The sequence below is a fragment of the Manis javanica genome, chromosome 8 (assembly GCF_040802235.1).
Source record: "Manis javanica isolate MJ-LG chromosome 8, MJ_LKY, whole genome shotgun sequence".
Lineage (NCBI taxonomy): Eukaryota > Metazoa > Chordata > Mammalia > Pholidota > Manidae > Manis > Manis javanica.
In genome coordinates, this window is record NC_133163.1 from 66455621 (window position 1) to 66482722 (window position 27102).

Here is a 27102-nt window from a genome sequence, read left to right on the forward strand (position 1 = left end):
ATAAATCTTTTTTTCTGCTATTTTCCTACCTGAAAGAATTCTACCTAGTCTTCAAAATATTGCCTCTTCTTAAAACCGGAATTAATTTCTCTCCACTTTGATATTAGCATACTCTGTTTATACCTGCCAACTGCTATGCTTGCCACATTCTTCCTTATATGTAAATAAAAATGTGTATCTGTCTCCTTCACAGGTTGGAGGCTTTCTGAACGTAGTATTACTGAATAAATACAATGTCTGGTACAAGATGGTCCTTCAATTGTTCAACTGAATTTGTCCATATCACTTAGACATCCTCAACTATGCTGTTTAGGAGCCAAAAGAGTTGAAGATTGTATTTTAAAAGGAAATAAAAACTCTAACAAAAATATTTGGGATATTTATGAAAATTTTTTTTGTGGAGCCTTAAAATCTTTTTAAACTTTAGGTACAAAATAAAATATTTTAACTGTTATTTGCTAAATAAGAACCAGAAAGACAATGTAAAGCCTTTTAAAATGTTTAAAATACTTAGTTGTATATGCCAATTCATCTCTACTTTCTTATCATTAAAATGACTTTTTTTATTGAAGTATAGTTGATATACAGTATTACATTGGTTTCAGATATAAAACATAGTGATTCAACAATTACACACATTATTAAATCCTCAACCCAACTAGTGCAATTACTATCTGTCAACATAGAAAGATACAGAACCACTGACACTTCCATCCCAGTGACCAGCTTATATTATGGTTGAGATTTTGTGCCTCTTTATGCTCCTCACCCTCCCCACCCTCACATTCAACCTCTCCCCCGGTAACTACCAGTCACTTCTCAATGTCTATGAGTCTACTGCTCTTTTGTCCACTTTGTTTTGTTTTTAGATTCCACAAATAAGTGGAATCATATGGTATTTGTCTTTCTCTGCCTGGTGTATTTCACTTAGTGTAATACCCTCTAGATCCATCCTCGTTGCAAATGGCAGGGTTTCCTTCTTTTTATGGCTGAATAATTATTCCATTGTGTATATGTATCACATCTTCTTTATCGATTCACCTACTGATGGACACTTTGGTTGCTTCCATATTTTGGCTATTGTAAATAATGCGGCAATAAACATAGAGGTGCGTATGTCTTTTTGAATCAGAGATTTTATTTTCTTCAGGTAAATTCCTAGGAGTGAAATTACTGGGTCATATGGTATTTCTATTTTTAGTTTTTTGAGGAACCTGCTTTCCACAGTGGCTGCACCAATTTGCATTCCCACCAACAGTGCAGGAGGGTTCCCTTTTCTCCACACCCTAGCCAATACTTGCTATTTCTTGTCTTTTGGTTAGGAGCCACTTTGTTTGGTGTAAGGTTATGTTCCATTATGGTTTTGACTTGTATTTCCCTGATGATTAGCGATGTGGAGCATCTTATGTGCCTATTGGCCATCTGTATTTCTTCTTTGGAAAAATGTCTGTTCACATTCTCCACCCATTTTTAAATAGGGTTATTTGTGTTTTTGGTGTTGAGTTGTATGAGTTCTTTAAATACTTTGGACGTTGACCCCTTAAGGGATAAATCATTTATGAATGTATTTTCCCACACTGTAGGTTGCCTTTTTGTGCTGCTGCTGATGTCATTTGATATACAGAAGCTTTTTAGTTTGATGTAGTCCCACTTGTTCATTTTTTGTTTTCCCTTGCCAGGGGTAGACATGTCCAAAAAAAATTGCTCATGCTTATGTTCAAGTCAAGAGATTTTTGCCTATGCTTTCTTCTAAGAGTTTTCATGTCTTATTATACTCAGGTCTTTAATTCATTTATAGTTTACTTTTATGTATGGAGTTAAACAGTAATGCAGTTCCATTCTCTTGCATGTAGCTGTCCAGTTTTTCCCAACACCATTTATTAAAGAGACTGTCTTTTCCCCATTGTATATTCTTGGTTCCTTTATCATGTATTAATTGACCATATATGCATGGGTTTCTTTCTGGGCTCTCTATTCTATTCCACTGTTCTATGAGTCTGTTCTTGTGAGTACCATACTGGTTTGATTCCTGTACCTTTGCCATATAGTCTGAAGTCAGGGAGTGCAATATACCCCCAGCTTTATTCTTCTTTCTCAAGATTGCTTTGGCATTTGGTGTCTTCTGTGGTTCTAAAATGACTTCTTAAATTCTACATCAGCTAGTAAACTGCCCAGCTACAATCTCATTATCATTTTAGTCCAATAATAAACACAATTCAAAACCATAATGAGAAACCATTTCACACCCTAAAGGATGACTATAATCAAAATGACAAAAAATAATTATTGGTGAAGATATGGAAAAATGAGAATCTTCATACACTGCTGGTAGAAATGTAAAATAGTATAGCCACTTTGGAGACAAGTCTAGCAGTTCCTCCAAGGGTTAAACAGAGTTGTCACATGACCCATCACTTCCACTGCCAGGTATAACCTAAGAGATCAGAAAATATATGTCCACAAAAACTTAAACATGAATAATCATAAAAATATATTCATAAGAGTCCAAAAGTGGAAACAACCCAAATGTCATTCATCTGATGTAATGGATAAATAAAATGTGGTATATCCATATAATGGACTATTACTCAGCAATAAAAAAAGAACTGAAACGTGCTATGACATGGATGAACCTTGAAAACACTATGGTAAGTGAAAGAAGCCAGTCACAAAGACTGTATATTGTATGATTCCACCTGAATGAAATGTTCAAAATAGGCAAATCTAGAGACAGAAGGAACATTAGTGGTTCCCTAGGGTTAGTGTACATGATGAGACTGAGAGATAATGGCTAAGAGATGCAGGGCTTCTTTCTGGGTAATGAAATGTCTAAATTTGACAGTGATGCATGTGAATGTATTAAAATATACTGCAAATATATTAATATATATAAATGTACATATATCATCATACCATATATTATATTATTACATACATATACATATTTGTATATGTATATATTATATGCATATAATATATAGGTATATATTATATAATATATAGATAGATATAATCTATGTATATAAAATATATAGCTATATATATAGATATATATTTTGTATACATAGTAAATATATTAAGAGACACTGAACTGTATACTTCAAATAGATGAACTGTATGGTATGTGAATTACATTCAATAAAACCATTAAAAAAACTGCTAGGACTACAGACAGTTATAAAAGAGATGACATTATTAGTAAAACACTGTAGACTTAAAAATACTGTGCTTTTCTATCTTGACTAAAAGTTGCCTAAAAAGTTCAACACATTTGCTAAATTTCCATGACCAGGTGCAATTCTACTGCAAACCAAAATTGAAAATATGCATATAATTTTTCAAATGCATTAGGCAAATGTATCTGACATCAACACAGTTATACAGTTGAGAAACCTGTAATGGAGACTGTCCCTGACTCCTTCCCCTCCTCTCTCACATCCAGTCCATCACCCAGACCTACCAACTTTACCTCCTCTTCCACTTCCAATGCCAACATCCTAGTCCAAGACACCACCATGCTCTCCTTCTTAGGTTACTGTAATAGCCTAGTCTCCCATGCCCACTCTAAGCAAATCTACTCATGTCTACCCCCTGTTTAAAAATGCTTCCCAATACCCTTGGGATAAATTCTAAAATTCTTGACATGGTCTCCAAGGCTGCTACTCTGCCTCTCACACTGACTAACACCTCACTGGCCTTCTGATTTCTCCACCTCACTACTCTTTTTTCCACTCACAGTTTTCTGACACAAAGGTCCTTGCTCTCCAGGAGTTTTCATTCTAACTGGGGGAAGGCAAGTAGGGGAAGATATGGAGAGAAAAGAAAAATAAATAAATAAGAATTGGAGGCAATAATAATTATTACCTTGAAAAAATAAAACAGAATAATGTGACAGAGAGTAATGGTGGCTGTAGGATGGCAGATGAGACTAATATTACTGCCCCAGAGAAGTCTTCCCTCAACCCTCAGAGTAGGATCAGTATCCTGTTATACACTCTCCTGACAACAGGATTTCTCCTTTGTAGCACTTATCACAGACTTAAATAAACAACTTGGACTGTCTTATCACTACTCTATCCAAAATTCCTACCATAGTATCTGACATACAGCAGATAGTTAATAAACACACACTTTAAAGGAATGCCTTGAGTTCTCCAGTTTCACAAACTGGGTCATAAAACCACAGGCCATGTGATGTAATCAGTTAACCTATCCAACTCTGCAGAGCCAAAACTAAGAGTCACCAAGAGAAACAAAAGAGGTATTTGGCCCCCCACCTCTCCATGAGCCACTTTTGATTTACTACTGCCTATGTCATATTCCCTGCAATGCTTCATAAGACACACACTTAACCAACAGCTGGCTTCCATCTTTCCTATCTAATCATGTATAAAAATAAAACATCATTTTACATTATCACAATCATTTCTATGGCAAAAATGAAAATGTCAGAGCCCTAACTCAAGGCTTACAAGGCGAAGTAGCAGAATTGCAGGGAATTTTGTCACAGACAGATGTTAGCTACTCAAGTTCCATTTATAGGACTTGTTTCAACCAAGTCTATTCTTTACTGATTTTAATTTCCTCTTTAAAAACGACATTTGGTAGACTCTCTAGATTCTTAAATTTCCCTTTTTTCTTTTGATTACTTGTAACATCCTTTAGTAACATGAAATCAAACCCCTTTTTTCTCCATTACAAAGACAATTTCTACAATCAGGCTACTTTGGCAAAGATTTGATACTCAAAACATGTATTTACTATAGGGAAAATTCTTTTAAAAGAAATGATATTCACAAGCTCTGTGGTATCTCATTTTGAAGACAAAATTGGGAGCTAATTAAGCTGAGCAACTCTCATTAAATGGAGAAAAACAAGTAATATTAAAATTTGGCTCTAAAGTACTTGGTCAGAGATGCCTATGAACACCAGTGTCCAGGGAAAGTTCTACCCCAGTACTGTTGCAAACATCCCTTTTATTCCAAGTATGTCCTCCACCCCCACTTCACCCCACCACAGTGGTCTTGATTCTTCTTTTGAAACTTAATCCTTTGGAAAAGAAAAGAGACCAGTAGTCTAAGTAAAAAGCCTCTCTGCTGTTTAAAAAAAAAAAGTAAGCAAATTTTCCCAAAAAGGTCCTTTCCCTGGATGAGTGCCACCTTAGTCAGGCACAGCTGCTGTTTGCTCACTAAATACTCCATTCATAAACAAGACTCTTCTATCCTATTTATCACTGGCATCTATTAATTTTCAGATTGTCCCAACCAGGATAAAATTGTTATGCTATGTAGCTTTGGAAATAACAATTCTAGTCAGTACCCAGTTCATTCTGACACGATTTTTTTTTAATTCCTCAGAGAACTCCTGAAAGAACAAAGCTTATCACTATTCTAAGTCAAAGAAAGTAAGGGAATTAGCTAATAAAATAATAAGCAGATAACCATTTAAAACCAATGTGCTGTACAAAGTAGAACATTTAAAACCAGTGTCAATTTTGTGAACTCTCTATAGGTTTAGCAACTTAGATATAAGTCCTAGAATATATGTATTCCCTTATGACGACCTTAAATGTAATACTAGTAAGGCCATTTCCTTAAATCTACTCTTACTTCCCAAGTGGCCTCATTCAGTTCCATAGCCTTAAATGCCACCTATACTCTGATGACACCCAAAGTTAAATCTCCAGCCCCAACTCCTCCTCTGAGCTCTGGGCTTCTAAAAATATCCACTTAGTTGTCTAATAAGCATTTTAAACTTAATGCATTTTTAGCCCCCAACCTCTTCTTCAGAAGTCTCCTCCAGAGACAGAAATGTCACTACTATTCACATAGTTGTTTAAACCAAAACCAAGGAACCTAAAAAGAAATGAAATTCTGACACATGCTACATGGATGAGTCTTGAAACCATTATGCTAAGTGAAATAAGCCAGTCATAAAAGGACAAATACTGTATGATTCCATTTATTTGAGGTACCTACAACAGTCTAATCATAGAGAACATAAGTAGAATAGTGGTTGCCATGGGCTGGGGATAAGGAGGACTGGGGAGTCATTGCTGAATGGATACAGAGTTTCAGTTTGGTGTGATGAAATAGTTCTGGGGGTGCATCATGGTAACAGTTGTACAACAGTGTGAATGTACTTAATGCCACTGATTATATATATTTAAAAATAGTTAAAAGAGTAAATTACATTATGTAAGTTATTTTACTATTAAAAAGCAAAACAAAAGCAAAACCAAGAACTACCTCTTTCCTTCACCATCCACATCCAATTCATCAGCAAGTTCTCTTGCATCTTCAAAATATTTTTGGAACCTAAGTACTTATCACTACCTCTGCCACCAAGGCAGATGACAGTCCAAGCAATCATCTTTAAAGTAAATTCCTACATTAGCTACCAGCAAGTTTCCCTACTTCCATTCTTATTCCCCTACCTCTATGCTCCAACACAGTTTCAACCTTTTAAGGAGGAAATTAGATCACATCACTGCCCTGGTCAAAAATCCACCACATCATACTCAGAAGCCCAAATTTCCACCACAGTTTATACGGATCTGCATGACATGTCCCTGCCTACCTCTTCTGTGGTCCATTCCAGTCACACTGACCTTCCTGTTGTCCTTTAAACAAACCAAGTTGAGTCCACCTCAGGGCTTCTACTCTTCCTGTAGCCCAGTTTCTCAATTCACTTACAGTGGCTTCAGAGAGCCCCTTCTTGACAACCCTAAGGTAGCACCTCCCATCGCATTCTACTTCCTTACACTGCTTTATTATCTTTCATGACTCTTATGACTACCTAAAAGTATATATTTATTAATTTTATCTCTTCAACTAGGCTGTAAACTCCTTAAAATAGAAACTTGGACTTTTTTACCACCTTATCTCTAGGACCCAGAAAACTGCCTAGCACATGATAAGTACCCAGTAAATACTTGAATGAATGAATGAATGAATGAATGAATGAAAGGATCTCTATTTGTAAAAACACTGAGTATTTTCATTTTTACAAATAGACTTTATTGGACATGTTATTTGAAACAACCAAGAGGAAGCCTCAATCATCCAAGTTCCCATTTTGCCTTTTCAGAGTTAAACCTGTAAATGGAACAAACCCTTGAAAATGTAAAAATGCAATCAGTATAGCCCTCAACACAAAACTCTTCTGTCACTGTGAATTTAACCTCAGTATTTAAAATTAACTAATTAAAAAAAAAGACAAGACTCTTCTATCAGCACCAGGTAACTCCCCAGATAGTTTCTGCTCAGATCTTCCTCTGTCTACCAGTTTCCACCACGGAAATAGGATAGACTGTCAAGGTTCAGACTTCTAACAATTACCATAAACATAAAGTCTTCCTACTATTGGCTATAGACTCATCATTTCGGAAGATGTACTATTAGTTGTCTATAATATCCTAATACTTAATTACCTTAATTGCTTACAGATGCTTTTAACTTTTATGTCGCTGACACCATTGCTTAAACCACATTTCACTTGGCAATGGTATGATAAAACAATACCCAGTCTTTAATTTCTATAACAAGTCCCTCTCCATCACTAAGCATGTAAATAGAAATTTAGCATTTGTTATTCTGTTGCATATATAAGCAGAGGCCAACAGACAAAATAACAAATCAGTGGAATTATGCCCATCCAAAATGAGAATTTTCATTCATATTTCTTGGCCAGAATACTCTTCAGCTGCATAGAATGTTTTAAACAGCCCAGTAGAAATAGGATACAAATACCCTACTCTCCCTTAAGTAAGCTGTATTTTTAATCATTTTTAAAGAAAATACATATGTGGAGAATAGGATTAGACATGTTGGTCATCTTTTATTTAAGCCACCCCCAATAGCCCAAAGGCTAGGACTAGAGAGAGCCTTGGTCAGTTTCCAAGGTGTCTGGCAAAGAGCCCCGTCACACTCCAGATAACACTGTGGCACAAATTTGAGAGCAAAGGCTGTTCTAGGGTTTAGAGAAACCTTATGTGTCTTGTTCTATTCAGGAAAAATCTAAATGGAGACCAACCCTATCTCCATGCAGGGGATCTAGACTGCCTTCAAAGACTACCTAAGTACTTTCCTACCTTAACTTAAGATTGTTATATTGTTTAAGAGCCACAGGCAATAAACCAACTTATCATTTATTGCTTTTTTTTTTAAAAATATTAGCTTGTCATCTGTCCTGACAGTAGTAAAATCATTTTAAAACAACAGTAGGATAGATAGAGTTCTTCCTTCCAGCTCAGCTGAAAAACAAGCGGTTGTATTTTAGCATTCACGGAAGTAGAGCAAGCTGCCTGCTCTCTTTCAATGACAGTTAAAGATTTTTACCAAAATACAAAGGAGATTTATGTCCTTTTGGAAGACAAGAGAAGAGAGACTCTCTGAAGAAGCTTCTTAAGAATAATAGCTAAAGAACTATTTAAAACAACAATCCATTTTCTGTAAAATTGGTTGATGTGGTTAATTTGGCAAAGCATTTGAGAGATGGAAGAGGAAGCAAGAAAATGGTGAGAGGTTCAAGCTTACAATTATTTTTGTCTTATTACAGCAACAATAAATAAAGGCTCCTTAAAAGCTTTTTCCCTTTCATCTGAACACTCATTGGCCCATTTCTTCACAGCAGTGCTGACCCCCAGCCCTTTCACACAGTACAACTGCCAAAAGTGGGCTCTCACATGTCCCTGACGAAAAAGAAATAGGCTGGAACAAAATACGTAATGTGAAATATTTCAAGGCCAAAATTAAAGCTTTAAAATGCCACAACCAAAAACAATACTGTTCTGATTTCAACTTTATTCTCACAGCCTTCAAATCTTATCAAAGCTTGTTTTAAATCTAATACTTGCCCCCGTCCCTAAATTTTCTTGTATACAATAATATTCCATATGTAAGTTTTGGGGTTTTGTTCTTGAAAAATGTTGAAGCACAGAATGTAAACTCCCTTTTTTTAAAAGCTTTTCTAAGCATAATTCTCCCAAGGCAAAAATGGTACCTTGGTAACTTTATAGACATTTTAGAAAGCTCACTAATTCATTCAAACCTTTGGAAAATTTCACCAAAGCATAATCTTTTTTTCACTCATCCAGCAAGTTTTTTTTTGAGTATAAAACAATAGATCAGGCAACAGTGGCAAATGAATTAAGATGTGACCTCTGATCTCATGAGAGCTATGGTCACTCTAATGGCAGGACATTAACATATGAACCAATAGAGGAAGAAGTGACATTATTTGAAGCCACTAAGAAGGTTTCACAGAGGAAGTGATGGCTAACATAAGACCTGAAGGATGAAAGGAGCTGAGTGAAGAAGGCAAGGAAGACAGTCCACACAAAGGAAGAGCTGAAGCAAAGTCAAGTGCAGAGTAGAAATTAAGGTACAGCCAACCTTTAAGAACTAAGCTAAGTAGTTTGGACAAAAACCTGTATGCAGTAAGAACTATCCTACAATCAATCTGAAGAATCATTATTTAATTCAAGATCAGAAAGATTACACAGACCAGTTAAGAGATTACAGAAAACTATTTAAAGTGAAAGGTGATAAAATTCTTACCTGGGTTCATGACAATGTAAAAAAGGAGATACTTCATAAATGAAAAAGTTCAGCACTAAGTGACTGATATATAAAAGTGGGGTGGGATTGGTGAAATGAAAGACAAGGATGATTTCAAGGTTTCTAAGTAAGACACCAGCAGATGTGATGTGGTAGTTTTACAACATGGCCACATATTTTTGATACCCCTCCCATCATGAAGTTTGGTCTATGTCTCCTCCCCTTGAATCTAGGATGGCATATGAATACTTTATCCAGAGTCCAGCCTATACCAATGCTAGGTCACAAAAGGCCATAAAGCTTCCTCCTTATTCACTGGGACACTAACTCTTGGATCCCTAAGTCACCATGTAAGAAGTTAAACTATACTGAGGCTGCCATGCCATGAGGAAGCATGGGTGACACAGACAGACCATGTATAAATGTACTCCAATCCACCATCCCAGCTGAGTTCAACCTCTAAACCATTCGAGTCCCAGTACCACGTATGAGAGTAGAGAGACTCCAGGTAACTCCAATCCCTAAGAATTTGAGTCTTCCCTGGTGAAGCCCCAAATGTAGAACAAAGACAAGGGCCATCCTTGCTGTGCTATGCCCAAATCCCTTTCCAATAAAATCTATGAGAAGAGTAAAAGAGCTGTTGCTTTATATTACTAAGTTTAGGGTAGTTTGTTATACATTATAGATAACTGAAATGGGTGATGGTAACTTACAAGTGAATTATTAAGGCATACAGGAACAGGAGGTCTTGGAGAGGAAGAAAATTATAATGGCTCCATTTTGATCATTTAAATCTGACAGATCTGAAGAACACCAAATGAAGATGTTGAGTAAACTACAGAAAATGAGGGTCCGGATTTTTTTTAAAAAGAGATAAATGCTGAAGAAACAGTATGTGAAAACAAAAAGAGGACATATAAGTGTTAGGGAGAAAAATAAGAAGGTACAGCAATTGAGAAATATGGGAAGTTGGGAAATCAAAAGAGTCAGAGAAAGAAGAATCAATACAGAACGATGCTCTGTGAAAGCTAGACAAATAAAGATTCTCTGAGGTATAAGCAGCTGTGGTTAGCCATATCAAATGCAGCAGGAAATCAAGTAGAATCAAGACAGAAAGGGAACAAGTATATTTAGCACATCGTTGGTAACTAGGATAGGAAATTCAATAGCATGGTGATAAGATGTCAAATTACAGAAGTTGAAAAGTAAATGAGAATGGGTAAACTGACAAGGCCAGTGTGGACTACTCTCTCAAAAATGGTTATAACAGGAAAGTAACGGAGAGCAGAAGCTCGAGGGGAATCAGGGACTAAAGATCTGATTCATTCACTTATCCAACAAACACACATTCATATTTTTCAGTGTGTATGACTAAGATAAGTAGATCTATAGACCAAGGGGAAGGAATTAGTAATGACAAACTGAAGATATCCAAAAGGAATTTTTGAGTCAAAGTCCTAGAAAAGGCATGAAATGAACGATCAAGAGTCCAGGGAGAGGTATGGGTCTGGTATCTCTTTTTCTGAGGCAGGAGGGGAAGGAGGTCATGAGGACTATAGAAAGATACACTTGATAGAAGAGAACAGTAAATAAGTTACCAACGAAAGTCTATTTTTCACATGGAATAGGAGGCAAGAACATGTGCTGGGGTGAAGAAACTGGAATGGGATAGAAAACTTGAGAGCGGGAGGGAAAGATTCAGAAGAGCCTCTGGGGTAAATGAGAAGTAGACTGGAGACAAGTCAAGAACCATTGTCATACACAGATCCTGGCTCCAATAGCAAATGACATCTCCTAGTCAATCAGGTGGTAAATTAACTGTGATGAGGACAAGGGTAGGGCTTTTTCAACTCTGTATCCCTATGCCAAGCAGAGTACCCAGAAGACAACAGGCCCTTGATAAAGTTTGATGAATGAACAAACCTGTATGTGAAGGAATAAGAAAAACATAATTCATCAGAAATCTACTCAGTTTTTTCATTGATTATAAGCTGACAGTCCCCCATGTATATATGAATATGTGTAGAGATCACAATTATCAAATATTTTCAAGAATGTTCATCACCTATTATGAATAATTCTATTATTTATCTTAAAAGAAATATATTAATAGAGAATTTTTCTGTAATTACAAATATATTTTCTGAACCTCTCCTCAGTAAATGTCAGTTTGTGAATTCAAATGCATTTATAAAGAACTACCTTTGAATTAAAGAAAAGAAGAAATAATGATTTTGCCATTGTTTCTTCTAGATCTCTTTCCCCAGTTTTCTCTCTAGCTTTAAAATAACTATGCTTTAAACATTAACACCCTTCCTCCAAAATGACTAACCATCATATTGAAACAAAAATTTTTTTTCATAAGAAATGTATCTGGGGGGCGGAGCCAGGATGGCGGCGTGAGTAGAGCAGTGGAAATCTCCTCCCAAAAACACATAGAGCTATGAAAATATAACAAAGAAAACTCTTCCTAAAATAGAGACCAGAGGACACAGGACAACATCCAGACCACATCCACACCTGCAAGAACCCAGCACCATGCGAAGGGGGTAAGATACAAGCCCCAGCCCGGCGGGACCCGAGTGCCCCTCCCCCCGGCTCCCAGCGGGTGGAAAGAAACCGGACCGATTTTTTTTTTTTTTTGGCAAGTGCTTTTTGGAAGCCTTAAAGGGACAGGGACCCCGTTGCTAGGGAGGCAGGGTGGCAGGACTGGTGAGGGGGTGCCTCGGACTGGCGCCTGAAGACAAAGAATATCGCGCATTTCTCCCTGCGGGACCAGTGGGTGGGTGCCTGAGACCGGCGCATGAGGACGGAGGAAATCGCATGTTTTTCCCCTTTTTTTTTTCTCTTTTTGGCGAGTGCTTTTTGGAAGCCTTCAAGGGACAGGGACCCCGTTGCTAGGGAGACAAGGCAGGACCGGTGAGTGGGTGCCTGGGACCGGCGCCTGAGGACAAAGAATATCCCGCGTTTTTCCCTGCGGGACTGGAGGGCGGGTGCCTGAGACCGGCGCCTGAGGACGGAGGAAATGGCGTGTTTTTCCCCTTTTCTTTTTCTCTTTTTGGCGAGTGCTTTTCTGAAGACTTAAAGGGACAGGGACCCTGGTGCTAGGGAGGCAGAGCAGCAGGACCGGTGAGCAGGTGCCTGGGACCGGCGCCTGAGGACAAAGAATATCGTGCATTTTTCCCTGCGGGACCGGTGGGCGGCTGCTTGAGACCGGCACTTGAGGACGGAGGAAATTGCGTGTTTTTCCCCTTTTTTTTTCTCTTTTTAGCGAGTGCTTTTTGGAAGCCTTAAAGGGACAGGGACTCTGGTGCTAGGGAGGCACAGCAGCAGGACCAGTGAGAGGGTGCCTGGGACCGGTGCCTGAGGACAAAGAATATCGTACGTTTTTCCCTGCGGGACCGGTGGGCGGGTGCTTTTTGGAAGCCTTGAAGGGACAGGGACCCCGGAGTTAGGGAGGCAGGGCAGCAGGACCAGTGAGTGGGTGCCTGGGACCGGCACCTGAGGACAAAAAAAATTGCATGTTTTTACCTTTTTTTTTTTTCTGTTCCCTCTCTCATTGTTGCTGTTGTTGTTTTGCTTTGGACAGTGCTTTTTGGAAGTCTTAAAGGGGCAGGACAGGACACTTAGACCAGAGGCAGGGAATCTGGGGATCTCTGGGCATTTTAACCCCCTGGGCAACAGGGAGCACAGAGGCCGCTTACGGAGATAAATAGCCTCCCGGCCGCTCCCTCTCCAACAGGGCTCCACCACATTGGAGGAGCAGCCCCAGCCAGGCCAGGCCCACAGCAACAGCGGAGATAAGCTCCATAGCAAACGGGCAGGTAGCAGAAGCCCTGTCTGCACACAGCTGACAAGCATAAGCCACCAGAGGTCGCTATTCTCCCAGGAGAGGAAGGCCACAAACCAACAAGAAGGGAAGCTCTTCCAGTGGTCACTTGTACCAGCTCTGCAAACTATCTCTATCACCATGAAAAGGCAAAACTACAGGCAGACAAAGATCACAGAGACAACACCTGAGAAGGAGACAAACCTAACCAGTCCTCCTGAAAAAGAATTCAAAATAAAAATCATGAACATGCTGACAGAGATGCAGAGAAAAATGCAAGAGCAATGGGATGAGATGCAGAGAAAAATGCAAGAGCAGTGGGATGAAGTCCGGAGGGAGATCACAGATGTCAGGAAGGAGATCACAGAAGTGAAACAATCCCTGGAAGGATTTATAAGCAGAATGGATAAGATGTAAGAGGCCATTGAAGTAATAGAAGCCAGAGAACAGGAACGTATAGAAGCTGACGTATAGAGAGAGATAAAAGGACCTCCAGGAATGAAACAACACTAAGAGAATGATGTGACCAAGCCAAAAGGAATAATATTTGTATTATAGGGATACCAAAAGAAGAAGAAAGAAGAAAATGGATAGAAAGTCTCTTTGAAGAAATAATTGCTGAAAACTTCCCCAAGCTGGGGGAGGAAATAATTGAACAGACCATGGAATTACACAGAACCCCCAACAGAAAGGATCCAAGGAGGACAACACCAAGACACATAGTAATTAAAATGGCAAGGATCAAGGACAAGGAAAGAGTTTTAAAGGCAGCTAGAGAGAAAAAGGTCACCTATAAAGGAAAACCCATCAGGCTAACATCAGACTTCTCGACAGAAACCCTACAGGCCAGAAGAGAATGGCATGATATACTTAATGCAATGAAACAGAAGGGCCTTGAACCAAGGATACTGTATCCAGCATGACTATCATTTAAATATGATGGCGGGACTAAACAATTTCCAGACAAGCAAAAGCTAAGGGATTTTGCTTCCCACAAACCACCACTACAGGGCATCCTACAGGGACTGCTCTAGATGGGAGCACCCCTAAAAAGAGCACAGAACAAAACACACAACATATGAAGAATGGAGGAGGAGGAATAAGAAGGGAGAGAAGAAAAGAATCTCCAGACAGTGTATATAACAGTTCAATAAGCGAGCTAAGTTAGGCAGTAAGATACTAAAGAAGCTAACCTTGAACCTTTGGTAACCACGAATCTACAGCCTGCAATGGCAATAAGTACATATCTCTCAATAGTCACCCTAAATGTAAATGGACTTAATGCACCAATCAAAAGGCACAGAGTAATAGAATGGATAAAAAAGCAAGACCCATCTATATGCTGCTTACAAGAAACTCACCTTAAGCCCAAAGATAAGCATAGACTAAAAGTCAAGGGATGGAAAAACATATTTCAGGCAAACAACAGTGAGAAGAAAGCAGGGGTTGCAGTACTAATATCAGACAAAATAGACTTCAAAACAAAGAAAGTAACAAGAGATAAAGAAGGACACTACATAATGATAAAGGGCTCAGTCCAACAAGAGGATATAACCATTCTGAATATATGCACCCAATACAGGAGCACCAGCATATGTGAAGCAAATACTAACAGAACTAAAGAGGGAAATAGACTGGAATGCATTCATTCTAGGAGACTTCAACACACCACTCACCCCAAAGGATAGATCCACCGGGCAGAAAATAAGTACGGACACACAGGCACTGAACAACACACTAGAACACATGGACCTAATAGACACCTATACAACTCTACATCCAAAAGCAACAGGATACACATTCTTCTCAAGTGCACATGGAACATTCACCAGAATAGACCACATACTAGGCCACAAAAAGACCCTCAGTAAACTTCAAAATATTGAAATTCTACCAATCAATTTTTCAGACCACAAAGGTATAAAACTAGAAATAAATTCTACAAAGAAAACAAAAAGGCTCACAAACACATGGAGGCTTAACAACATGCTACTAAATAATCAATGGATCAATGAACAAATCAAAATAGAGATCAAGGAATGTATAGAAACAAATGACAACAACAACACTAAGCCCCAACTTCTGTGGGACGCAGCGAAAGCAGTCTTAAGAGGAAAGTATATAGCAATCCAGGCACACCTGAAGAAGGATGAACAATCCCAAATGAATAGTCTAACATCACAATTATCGAAACTGGAAAAAGAAGAACAAATGAGGCCTAAAGTCAGCAGAAGGAGGGACATAATAAAGATCAGAGAAGAAATAAACAAAATTGAGAAGAATAAAACAATAGCAAAAATCAACGAAACCAAGAGCTGGTTCTTTGAGAAAATAAAGAAAATAGATAAGCCTCTAGCCCAATTTATTAAGATAAAAAGAGAATCAACACAAATCAACATAATCAGAAATGAGAATGGAAAAATCACGACAGACTCCACAGAAATACAAAGAATTATTAAAGACTACTATGAAAACCTATATGCCAACAAGCTGGAAAACCTAGAAGAAATGGACAACTTCCTAGAAAAATACAACCTCCCAAGCCTGACCAAGGAAGAAACACAAAAGTTAAACAAACCAATTACGAGCAAAGAAATTGAAACAGTAATCAAAAAACTACCCAAGAACAAAACCCCGGGGCCAGACGGATTTACCTCGGAATTTTATCAGACACACAGAGAAGACATAATACCCATTCTCCTTAAAGTGTTCCAAAAAATAGAAGAAGAGGGAATACTCCCAAACTCATTCTATGAAGCCAACGTCACCCTAATACCAAAACCAGTCAAAGACCCCACCAAAAAAGAAAATTACAGACCAATATCCCTGATGAATGTAGATGCAAAAATACTCAATAAAATATTAGCAAACAGAATTCAACAGTACATCAAAAGGATCATACACCATGACCAAGTGGGATTCATCCCAGGGATGCAAGGATGGTACAACATTCGAAAATCCATCAACATCATCCACCATATCAACAAAAAGAAAGAAAAAAACCACATGATCATCTCCATAGATGCTGAAAAAGCATTTGACAAAATTCAACATCCATTCATGATAAAAACTCTCAGCAAAATGGGAATAGAGGGCAAGTACCTCAACATAATAAAGGCCATATATGATAAACCCACAGCCAGCATTATACTGAAGAGCGAGAAGCTGAAAGCATTTCCTCTGAGATCGGGAACCAGACAAGGATGCCCACTCTCCCCACTGTTATTTAACATAGTACTGGAGGTCCTAGCCACGGCAATCAGACAAAACAAAGAAATACAAGGAATCCAGATTGGTAAAGAAGAAGTTAAACTGTCACTATTTGTAGATGATATGATACTGTACATAAAAAACCCTAAAGACTCCACTCCAAAACTACTAGAACTGATATCGGAATACAGCAAAGTTGCAGGATACAAAATTAACACACAGAAATCTGTAGTTTTCCTATACACTAACAATGAATCAATAGAAAGAGAAATCAGGAAAACAATTCCATTCACCATTGCATCAAAAAGAATAAAATACCTAGGAATAAACCTAACCAAAGAAGTGAAAGACTTATACTCTGAAAACTACAAGTCACTCTTAAGAGAAATTAAAGGGGCCACTAATAAATGGAAACTCATCCCATGCTCATGGCTAGGAAGAATTAATATCGTCAAAATGGCCATCCAGCCCAAAGCAATATACAGATTTGATGCAATCCCTCTCAAATTACCAGCAACATTCTTTAATGAATTGGAACAAATAATTCAAACATTTATATGGAAACACCAAAGACCCCGAATAGCCAAAGCAATCCTGAAAAAGAAGAATAAAGTAGGGGGGATCTCACTCCCCAACTTCAAGCTCTACTACAAAGCCATAGTAATCAAGACAATTTGGTACTGGCACAAGAACAGAGCCACAGACCAGTGGAACAGATTAGAGATTCCAGAAATTAACCCAAACATATATGGTCAATTAATATTTGATAAAGGAGCCATGGACATACAATGGCAAAATGACAGTCTCTTCAACAGATGGTGCTGGCAAAACTGGACAGCTACATGTAGGAGAATGAAACTGGACCATTGTCTAACCCCATATACAAAGGTAAACTCAAAATGGATCAAAGACCTGAATGTAAGTCATGAAACCATTAAACTCTTGGAAAAAAACATAGGCAAAAACCTCTTAGACATAAACATGAGTGACCTCTTCTTGAACATATCTCCCCCGGCAAGGAAAACAACAGCAAAAATGAGCAAGTGGGACTACATTAAGCTGAAAAGCTTCTGTACAGCGAAAGACACCATCAATAGAACAAAAAGGAACCCTACAGTATGGGAGAATATATTTGAAAATGACAGATCCGATAAAGGCTTGACGTCCAGAATATATAAAGAGCTCACACACCTCAACAAACCAAAAACAAATAACCCAATTAAAAAATGGGCAGAGGAACTGAACAGACAGTTCTCTAAAAAAGAAATACAGATGACCAACAGACACATGAAAAGATGCTCCACATCGCTAATTATCAGAGAAATGCAAATTAAAACTACAATGAGGTATCACCTCACACCAGTAAGGATAGCTGCCATCCAAAAGACAAACAACAACAAATGTTGGCAAGGCTGTGGAGAAAGGGGAACCCTCCTACACTGCTGGTGGGAATGTAAATTAGTTCATCCATTGTGGAAAGCAGTATGGAGGTTCATCAAAATGCTCAAAACAGACCTACCATTTGACCCAGGAATTCCACTCCTAGGAATTTACGCTAAGAACGCAGCAATCAAGTTTGAGAAAGACAGATGCACCCCTATGTTTATCGCAGCACTATTTACAATATCCAAGAATTGGAAGCAACCTAAATGTCCATCGGTAGATGAATGGATAAAGAAGATGTAGTACATATACACAATGGAATACTACTCAGCCATAAGAAGTGGAAAAATCCAACCATTTGCAGCAACATGGATGGAGCTGGAAAGTATTATGCTCAGTGAAATAAGCCAAGCGGAGAAAGAGAAATACCAAATGATTTCACTCATCTGAGGAATATAGGAACAAAGGAAAAACTGAAGGAACAAAACAGCAGCGGAATTACAGAACCCAAAAATGGACTAACAGATACCAAAGGGAAAGGAACTGGGGAGGATGGGTGGGCAGGGAGGGATAAGGGGGGGGGAAGAAGAAGGGGGGTAGTAAGATTAGCATGCATGGGGGGGAGGGAGAAAGGGGAGGGTGGGCTGCACAACACAGAGAGGACAAGTAGTGACTCTACAACATTTTGCTAAGCTGATGGACAGTAACCGTAATGTGGTTGTTAGGGGGACCTGATATAGGGGAGAGCATAGTAAACATAGTATTCTTCATGTAAGTGTAGATTAAAAATTAAAAAAAGAAAGAAAGAAAGAAAGAAAAGGGGGATTACTCCTTGATAGGATAAAACTATTGGTAAATCAAAGATCAACGCATGCTTTAAATATCCTTAATATTGATCACTTAAAGGGTGTCAGATGATCAGCTATGGAGGTACTCTTTTCTGATAATATTCCTTTCTCTTAATAAAAAAAAAAAAAAAAAAGCAGTTCCTGTGTGCTGACCTCCAATGAGTTCTGCACAGTGGTATAGAGGGCATGTCAAAGGGTGGGCAAAGGGTCTGTTTGTTTCTATGCAGAAGATCAAGACCTAGCTTGGATACCCAGAAAATGAACTAAGATACGATATGAGGAGGAGCTTCCGGCATCAGCTCTCTCTGGAGGACTTGTGCCAGGGGGATGATCATCAAAAAGCCTCCACAGGGATCTGGGCGATGCTGCGGTTGTGGCTGCATCCACCCCACCGTTTCCTGGACTTGCCATTGGAATGAGGAGGGAGATGTCTAGGCTGGCATGTGCATAGTGAGACAACGAATTTGACCGCATCTGTACTGTTGGAACTCAACCAGGAGTTGGGAGGGGTGCAAGTTGTAGCACTCCAAAATCTTATGACTATAGACTATCTACCGTTAAAAGAACATATGGGATGTGAACAGATCCCAGAAATGGGCTGCTTTAATTTGTCTGATTTCTCTCAGACTGTTCAAGTACAGTTGGACAATATCCATCATATCATAGACAAATTTTCACAAATGCCTAGGGTGCCTAAATTGTTTTCTTGGCTTCACTGGAGATGGATGGTAATTATAGATTTGCTTTGTTTATGTCACCGTATTCCTATTATGTTAATATGTGTGTGCAAATTAGTTAGTAGTTTAAAACTTATACATACTTAAGGTACTCTACAAGAAGATAGGTCAAAGAAATAATCCTCCCATGTTTTCTTCCATATGCTACCTCTATAGCTTTTCTTCTTCCTTCTTAATTACAACCCTTAAATAGAATTCGTGCCTCATATCGAATTTACCGAGTATCATAATTCCTCCAGGTGGTAAAGATACCTCGAGACAAGTGCTGGGCATAGAAGCCACAGGGCATAAATCTGCAAAGAAGTAAAAAGCTAACCTTTTCAAACAATATGGCTTCTCTCTCACTTACCAACTTTACATTTCCCTGTATGGCTCTGGAAGATGACTGGTTAGCCAGAGATGGGTAAGATTCCTCAAGGGAGGAACAACCTAAGACAGGCACAGTCGCAGGGGGGCCATCAGGTGAAAATTTGGGGATCAACAGAGGTGAGGCTCAGAACCTCACCCCCCCTGCTTTGAGAGAAATCTTCTGCATCCGTGGATGTTTTGCTGCCCTTGTCTAGCCTGGATTAATACTTAGTCCATAGGCACACACCTGATCATCTGATCATCTACATTTGCCCTCTTACAGCACTAAACTATGTTTTCTACCTTTATCTTGCATCTACCTACCACTTCAGCATTTTATTAAAAATAAAAATAATAATAATAATAAAGGGAGAAAGGTAGGATCAACATATAAATCAAATATAAAAATCAAATGAATATTCATATTTGACCTGACTGTTTATAGTTCATAATGCGTGATCAAAACCGAAAGTTTCTGTGATGAATGCCCTTGTACTGTTCACCATGTAAGAATTTATTCACTATGTAAAAATTCGTTCACCATGTAAGAACTTGTTCGTTATGCTTCAGAAGATTGGAGACTGACGAGAAGTAGGCTTGAGATGGATTAATGATTGTACATTGAGCATTGACCCCCCTATACTGAATTTTATTGTTGTTAACAACCATTTGATCAATAAATATGAGAGATGCCCTCTCAAAAAAAAAGAAAAAAAGAAAAAAGGAATGTATCTGTGGCATATACTACCAAGCTATAATTAAAAAAACAAAACAAACCATTAAGAACAGGTACATTAAATATAATATAATATAATCCCTTTAAAACATTGGCATTAAAAATGAGCCCCAACCTTATGAAATTGAACTAAATAGTATACATCAGGATCTCCCATATGCAATTGTGAAGAACACAGGTTCATCCATATTTAACCCAAATTCACATCACAACTAATATTCCATATTATAATAATTTGTCTAGGTTGACATTTGGAGTACTACAACAGCTAACAAGAATAGCTCTTATTAGCATTTATTATATGCCAGACACTGTCTCAGTGTTTTATATGCATTATCTATTTTAATACTTAAAACATTATGAGGTCAGTATTGGCAAGTCATATAGTTTGAAAGAGGAAGAGCCAGAATCAAGCCCAGATTTGTCTGATACTAAAAAGCTAGACTGTTAATTGCTATACACATAACTAATGAAGAAAATCACACTGTTTTAAGTGGTGGTACATTATATGCTTTTATCCAAAATAAATGAACTTTCAAAAACCAACACTGAAATCTTGAACTAAAACTTCCTAGTCTGTCCTAACATAATCATAGAACTTCCAAGTCTTAAGATAATTTTAATTAAAGAAGCACTCATAATAATATGAAAAAGAGCAGTACATCTAGAAAGAATAAGTGTGAGCACATTATGTGATCATGGGAAAAAATATTTTGAGATAAACAATTGAAAAAAATAACAAAAGAAAGACAAATTCTTTGAAAATAATACTGCTTCCTTTTCCATCTTTAATTCCCACTAAAATTCTAGCTAATGATTTATTAAAGCAATGGAAAATAGGTGAAAACTTAAAATAATTTTTGCCCAAATAAGTAAATATGTGTCAATTTTTATTTTGAAGTATTATTTATAAAAAGCTTTTATTTAGCTACCAATACTAAAAAGTGATTTAGAACTTACTTTGCATCAGCCTTTGTGCTAAATATTTCACATACATTATCCCATTTAATTTCCTCATTTGCTCAGGATAAAAAGGCATATCTTAGCACGGAACAAACTATAGACAACTTATCCAACACATGTGCATATATATTCAAAACCACTCTTCACTTAACATGTTTCACTGTCATTAACAACATTTACCAAGAACCTACTATTTACCATCTCTGTATGGGGCACTGAGGATAAAAAAAGGGGGGGAATAAGACCAAAAGCATTGCTCCCAAAAAGTTTACAGAATAGCATAGGAGATAAACAAGTAAATAAACCTTTTTAAAATAATATGGGAAATATTAGTCCTTTCTCAAAACATCACAGCAAAAAAAAACAGAGCAGGGATCACCTCCTAGAAGATCCATAATAAGGGTCTGAATAAGACAGTGGCATTAAGGAATGAAATGAGAAGACACATTCTAGAAGTGGTAGAAGCAGTAGGAACAAATGACTGATTCAGAGGTGGGAAGGAACCACATGACCCTCAAAGATAAAGACAGTGCTAGAAAAAAAGAATTTGGTTTTACACATGCCAAGATTGAATGACTGAAAACATTCAAGAGCATGTCCACCATAGACAAAAAGACAAGACAGGTCTGATTCCAGGAGAGATATCTAGACTGGTGATACATTTGGAATCAAAGTCACATGGGTAGTAACTGGGCAGTGGGAAATGATGATATTATTGGATAAAAAGTATAAAACAAGAAAAGGAGTCCACCATCTTTTAAGAAGCAAGAAAAGAAGAGTGTATAGGCCAGTAAGCTACAAAAAAGCCCTCTCATCTGATACTACTCCTCAAAAAAACAAAGCAAAACAAAACTTTGTAATTAATCACTGTGAAACCTGTCTATGCACTTAATTCATCCACATAACAAACATTTACTGTGCACTTCCTATGTCACAAAACATTGTGCTAGCTGCTAAGGGGAGCCAAGGATGAAGACAACACAATTCTTAATCATGAGAACCTAGCTAAGATAGGAGCAGTATAGCAAGTAGGTTAAGAGCACAGGATCTAGGCTGGCATTCAAATGTTGGCTCCCTCACTTACTTTCTAGGTGACCTTGAGCTTAACAGTTAGCCTCTGGGTACTTCTTCTTCCTTATCTAGAACAGGGATCATAATAGTGTCTATTCCTATACAGTTGCTATGAAAAGTAAGTAAGAACCTTGCCATAAGGAACAGTACTTAACATGTAATAAATGCTCAATAAACGTTAGTTTTATTATTTGTTATCGCAAAAATTACCAGAATGTTTGCAGGGGTGAAATAATAATACAAATAAACAGATCTATTGGACTGCACAAGGTGGAAAAGGATCCTCATTTGAGAGGAATTCAGGCAGCAGCTCACTGAGCTGCCCCTTAGAGGCAAAGCGAGCTCACACGGTGCCTTCATGTAAACTAGGTGTATGTGAGGAGGAAGGGAGCCTGGATTTATGTCATCACTCAACCCCCTTGACAAGCACCCTTGTGCAGGATATAACCAGCCTACCCATATGTGGCAACCTTGAATACAGGACATACAAAGCTTAAGTAAGGTCAAGTGAACACTCCACTAGAAATGCAGAAGAAAGGCAGTAAGCTACCAAGAACACAGAATATCCAAGCCCAAACTGGCAATTCTCAGTAGAGCACAGAGACCACTTAAAAGAAGAGCTCAAGATAAACCCAGAAAGGTAGATGGGAGCCAAATGATAGAGATTCTTGAATCCCAGCCAAGACATTTAGCAGTGACTCTGAGCAGGGGAATAATGTGATCCCAATAGTGCTTTACCAAGACTTATCTGGCATTATTTAAAGCATGGATTTGAGCAAGGACAGGTAAGAGGTCACTGCAGGGATCTGATAAGTTTGAGTCCCTCAAAGGCAGGGACTGTGTGTCTAATTCATTTCTGCATCCTCCAAATTAAGAGTACTTGGGATGGAGTAGGCACTCAATAACTGTGAGGTGTAAAATGAATGAGCCAAAGAGAAGTAATGTGAGCCTTAATTAGAGTGGAAATAGAAAGGCAAATATTGAAAAACTACTGGCACTTTTTGTGGCACCTCAGAGGTGATCAGCTGCTTGAGAAGCTGAACATCTCTATCCCAGCCACTGGCTGCCAGAAACTCACTGGAGCAGATGACAAATGCAAATTTCACACCTTTTAAGAGAAATGTATGGCCACAAAAGTTCCTGTTGATGCTCTGGGTGAAGATTTGAAGGGTTATGTGATCTGAATCAGCGGTGAGAATGACAAACAAGGTTTCCCCATGAAGCAGGTGTCTTGATTCTTGGCTGTGTTTACCTTCTACTGAGTAAGGGCCTTCCTGTTACAGACCAAGGAGCACTGGATAAAGAAAGCACACATCTGTTCGGGGTTGCAGTGTGGGTGCAAATTTGAGTGTTCTGAACTTGGTCATTGTAAAAAAAAGGAGAGATGGATATTCTTGGACTCACTGAACTACTGTGCCGTGTCACCAGGGTCCAAAAGGGCTAGCAGAATCTGAAAACTTTTCATCTCTCTAAAGAAGATGACATCCACCAAAATGTTATGAGAAAGTCCCTAAACAAAGAAAGTAAGAAACCCAGGACCAAAGCGCCTAAGATCCAGCATCGTTACTCCACATGTGTCCTGCAAACATCAGTGTACTACTTGGAAGAAACAGTGTACAAAGAAAATAAGGAAGAGGCTGCAGAATGTGCTAAATTTTTGCCAAGAGAAAGGCTGCCGTGAGACAGAGGCTGTTCTCTCTGAGAGTTTCTACACTATGTCTGAATCCTGTCAAAAATGAGATATTTTTTTTGAGTAACAAATAAATAAGATGAGATATCAAAAAAAGAAAAAGAAAAAAGAAAAAATATTGCAGGAACAGAAATAAAGGTATTTGCTGTCTGATGAAATGTGGCAAGGATAGGGCAGAATCAATAAAGACTGTAGACTGATAAATCCTAAATTCACTACAGTACGGTTTTTTATGAGAACCAAATATAATTATGATCATGAAAATGCTCTGTGAAAAAAAGACTACTTTTCTCTGAAATAAAAACTAGTCTTCTTGGACAGATACACTACTACATTTGTCCTTGAATATATCTCATCATTTTAAGTCATTTATCTTCCTCTTTGTTTTGTCTAGATTACAAAACCTTTAAGAGCACACAATGTGTCTCCTCCATTATGAAGCATGATACAACCTTATTAAGTGTTGCTTTAACACTTTCTCACAGAAGAAACTATTACTGAACCTAATTCAGCTATACACCACCAAAACACACACACACACACGCACTTATATGAATGTATATATATATATATATACACACAAAACACTGTTTTATGAATGTAGTCTTAGCAGGCTGTAAAATCCCACAATGCATGTTTATTTTTCTTTATCTTCCCGGAGTGTCTGGTCATAAGTGCTATAGGTGCTCCAAGTGTTTGCTGAACTAAAATAAACTGAAATGAAATGACTTAGGAACCTCACAGAGCTTATCGATGGTTTCTGGCAGCCTTTATGCTTCCCTCTCCTAGTCTAAGGGCTCTTTTCACCATTTATTAAATATATTCTGTAGAAGAATGAAATCCATAATAAGGGTGGTTAAGAAGATAGAAAAAATATGACTGTCAGTATGTACAACGATGTGCCAATAAATGTTTAACAACTGGCTCTGGGTGGGATGGGGACCTGATTTTCAGTAGTTGCCAATTTCTACATTTAAATATTCCCACTGTATCCTATTTCATGCTAATAGCATGATAGCAACTGGTTTACAAAATTCCTGAAAACTTAACAATCAGCCCTCACAATGAGCCAGCTCCAAACACACCACTGGGTGTAATATTCACATGCATGGCAAACACAATCCCAAACTCTGCTCTGCAATACTACCTTCTACGGCCCCAAAGGAAAGTACAAAAGGCAAGGAAAAGGCAGGAAGAATCTGCACTTTATTTCTATAAGCCTTTACCATAACCCACAAAGTAGTATTCTTTTGAACTAGGCCTATGATCCAGCCCAAAAATTTCTTTTGCGTAGGCCAATGACTTCCAGACTTTTCTGATCATACCTCCAAATCAGTAAAAAATGTTTAAACATACATTCTCAATATACATTAATAAATTTGTTTATAAATTGTATTAGAGCTACTATGCTAATATGCATAAATTATAAAGCATATACAAAAAACATAAATTTTAAAAGACAGAATAAAAATTAATACAAATAGAAAAGAAAAATTCCCCTCTAACATCCCAGTGGGTTATCTTACATACGTCCCTGAGATTTACACAACCTATTTTGGAGATTACTAGGCCAACATTAAAAGTAAATTGAATCCTCATGTAATTGTAGATTAATGATACAAAAAAAAAAAAAAAAAAGGAAACTGAATACCTTTGTGGACCTATTTCTCCTAGGCCTACAACCTAATTTTTATAGATCTTTACACTCCAGTGCTGAAAAAAGGCAAGCACCAGCCCATGGAAAAATAGAAGAGTTAGCAAGGTCTTACTCAAAGCTGGCCTACAGAGAAGCAGGTATTGACCCGTCTTATAATACAAACTGCATGGAAATTAAGACTCCATGGAAATGAATCACTAAAGAAACTTCAAAGATACAATCACAACTGGAGTTTTTTAACCCTGTAAAGCAACATACCCAGGCACTTTGTCCCAATAAATGCCCTTGGACCTAAGCCATCTGTATCAGCACAGGCACACAGAAGGGGTGGCAAGAACCTTGAGTTTCCCTAAAGACCAAACATGTCTTCTAAATAAATGCAATATTAATAAAATCTTAAGTTGGGAAATACAGAGTACAAGACTATGCCAGATACACATAAATCATACAGAAGAGATACATTTTCTTTACTGTATGCAGGCAGTCCTCTGGCAGAACACAGTTTAAGCCAAACATGCTGCTCCCTAATCAGAAACACTATTAATCAAGTCTACAAGTGATATAAGCTATATGTGATTTTTCTTAAGCATATATGTTAATTAAATAGGACAAGATAGTAGCCAATCATAAAATACTGTATTACGTCAAAAGATTTTTGTGTTATCACCATCTGCTCCTCAAATTTCCTGGCTTTCTTCTTAATTTCTAGACTAACTTTGCTAAAAATATCAAGAAATGAAAAACAAAAACGCCTTCGTCAGTATCAGAGAACACTGAAGACCTTCCTAAGGAGAACTTTACAAGTGTTTAAAAACACTTAAGGATACTAAACGCTTTCTGAAGAAGTGGCCCAGGGAAAGTCTTACTTCCTTTCTTGTTGCCAATTTCCCTGTCATTCATATGAAGCCTTAAAGATGAAGCTACCCTCATCTCTGCTCCCTGAAAGAAAACACACACACACAGAAAAAAAGGAATTTCTGAGTTACCATCCATCAAGACTAGCAACATTTAACAGGCCCCTTTTTAACTATTTTCATCCTTTGATCCCTTATTACATAGTTGCTTCATTG

The 27102-nt window shown here is 37.9% G+C and overlaps 1 protein-coding gene and 1 pseudogene across 9 annotated transcripts in view; one reads left to right on the forward strand and one right to left on the reverse strand.

Annotated features, from left to right (window-relative positions):
• NUBPL (NUBP iron-sulfur cluster assembly factor, mitochondrial) overlaps window positions 1-27102 on the reverse strand; it is a 259893-nt gene that overhangs the window by 227167 nt on the left and 5624 nt on the right. The window lies entirely within an intron of this gene.
• On the forward strand, window positions 22797-26968 carry LOC140843218 (small ribosomal subunit protein eS6-like; annotated as a pseudogene).